Here is a 2,813-nt window from a genome sequence, read left to right as displayed (position 1 = left end):
AAATAAGCACTTTGAGGTTTTTTCCCCTTTTTTAGGCCTTTTCCCCGGGGGATTTTTGGGGTACAGTCAACCCAAAAATTATTTTGAAAAACCCCTTTATTTTTTTAAGGAAATCAAGTTATGGGGAAAAATTTTTGGTTGGGTTGTCCGTAATTGCCGTAAAGAGGGTAAAAAAATTTTAAATTTTACCCGCAAACCAAATTTGTGAAAAAAATGGGTCGAGATAAATTTTGCGAGTACGAAAATTCCCAGAACTTTTTTATATTCGGGGATATAAAAAGTTTATGCCTGTAAAAGTTCGTCTCACATGACGAGCGGGGTCTGCGACATTAGCCGAGACTTTTTGTACTGCGATCTTTTCCTCTAAATAACCCGAACTACTCTTGCAATCAAATGAGCCTTCATTCCATCTAACCGCAATGGTAAGAGGATGGAGTATGTGCCAGAAGGATAAACTCCCAGATCCCAAGGACTGTAAATGCAAAGTCGTAAAACAGGTGGGTGTGTAGGAATTTTGCTCCCGGCGGTGAGAACTTTCTTTTCGCCGTATTACAAAAACAGTCATGTATGAATTTTTAAAAATTGGCAAATAGCTTTTTTGACAATAACAAACTTTTTTCCGTAATGCAATAAGAAAAAAGAGGTTGCATCAAAATTTTATGGAAAACGATTTTGGCCTTTTCCTTTTCCCCAAAAACCGAATCTGTAAAGTGACCCCTTCATCTAGACCATTTTGTTGTAGGTTCTCATTCCGAAAATCTACTCTTTTTCCCCCAGTCACTAACTACGGGATGGGCTAAAGATATTCCGGTGCTTAAGGGGCTTTTCCCTAACCAACTGCTACCTGGGGCGGGTAATCTTTAATGGTTTGATAGGGTCCAAGAGATCCCATTGGAAGTTTACCTTAATCTGTTTTGATATCTACTGTTAAGATTAGGTGTTGTTTTTAGGATACAAAGGATGCTTTTCGTTTCCCAATGATAATGTTTTTTGGTGAAAGGTTAGGGCCTTTCCCCCTGTGGTTTCCCCTTTGCCCCACAAAAGAGAACAACACAAATTTAGAGGGGGAAAATTCCTAAACCTCTTCTAACTGTCCCCCGCACGCAAGGTAGGCCCTCCCCTACTACCAAATCGCTTACTCCCATTAGTACATTACCAGAGGAGAGCCCATGTGATGTAGATACAGAGGAATTTACACAAGCAGATTTCTTCAATTCATCTGCTGAAGTTTTAAGTAAGTCTGAGTCTGATAATTCTGATAGTGAATTTCAAGGGCACTTCAGTTACTAAAGAAAAGAAACTGAAGAACAACGTACGACCCTGAATAAAGCATTTCATGTAGGCTTTAAATCAAGGTTAGAAAAGCCAGATTGCATTATCCCAGTAAATTGTTTTATGTTTAAATAAAAGCCCTATGATATATCGCACACTATCAAAAAAACCCCTCATCAGTTTTAAAAATTCCAAGTCCCTTCGTACTGATTTTTTAAAATTTTGGGAGGGCTTGTGGTTTTGGGGGTCAAAAGACTTGTTACAAGTTTTAGCTATTTTTTTGGCCGAAAAACAAAGAGGTAGCGTTTTTCCCCATTGGCCATTTTTGCCAAGTAAAAGGTAACCCAGGAGCGGGCATAAAACCCATATACCTTGCAGCCTTCCGGTTTTAAGGGAGTGTCTGAAAGTAGTTATTGATGTAGGCCCCCTTAAAAGACAAAACAGGGAAAATGTTTTTTTTAACTGTAATTGACGTGCCCCCCTTTATCCTGAAGCTTTTCCCTCAAGCATTACTATAAAAAAGTGAAACCCTTTGAAAAGTTTTTTCACCCAGGTAGTCCCCTACCGTGTACAGTCAGATCAGGATCGAATTTTCACTCCAGATTGTATAAAAGTTATAAAGCCCTTGGGTATCAGCATGCAGGCCCGCGTATATCATCCTCAGATTTAAAGGGGATGCGTAAACCTGTAAAAAGGAAATTTTGGACACCCCCATGCCACTTTGGGTCACGTGATGGGTCGGGCCCAGGAGCCCCTGCAGCCCCAAAGGGGGAAGCTTTTCGTCAGGACCGCCCCGTCGAGGGGAAAAGGTGATGCGCTTAGGGGCTGGCTACTCAGAGGGTTTTCTGAAAGAATTTCTGCGGGTATGCAGTTTTAACAATTAGTATAACGGGAAATTTAAGTGGCAAAAGATTGTAATAACCTTGAAAAATAAGTACTCTTTTGTACCGCCCCCTCTTGCGAGCTCCTGCCACCAGTAAACCGTTTTCAAAGGGGCGCCCGTGACAAGAGTGGAGTGGTTCTATTTTCAGAGAAACGAAAGGAAAATCTCCACCCAGTTTATTTTTCGTATAAATAAATCATCAAAAGTCACCATCGAAAAGGGGGCTTTTGGAAAAGTGTTGGGCCCTTGAAAAATTTAGAATTTATTCAACTATTCTAAAAATCTTTTGAAAAATCTCATGATCATAAACCCTTAAAAAAATTGCGAATATTAAATTGGGACTAAAATACAGCCCTTCAATGAAAAAACTTCCAATTAGTGGTAGACACAATATCGCGGACACACTACTAAGATCATGGCCCCTGACTCGAACGCGAAGGAAGAGGAAAAGGAGTATGCTACTGTGCCCCTTTTGGGAAAAGTTGTTTGTTGTTGTAATACTAGTTGAGTTAAAATTCCCGTTTTGATAAAAAGTTTTTTTTTTTCTTGCGGGGGGGGGTAAAGTAAAGGAAAAACAATTTATATTTTTTTTATTTTGGTTTTGTTGCTTTTTTTAGGTTAGGGGATAATTTTATTCTAAATGATTGCATAGGGAGGA

The sequence above is a fragment of the Penaeus monodon genome, chromosome 25, assembly GCF_015228065.2.
Source record: "Penaeus monodon isolate SGIC_2016 chromosome 25, NSTDA_Pmon_1, whole genome shotgun sequence".
Lineage (NCBI taxonomy): Eukaryota > Metazoa > Arthropoda > Malacostraca > Decapoda > Penaeidae > Penaeus > Penaeus monodon.
Note: the sequence above shows the minus strand (reverse complement) of the source record.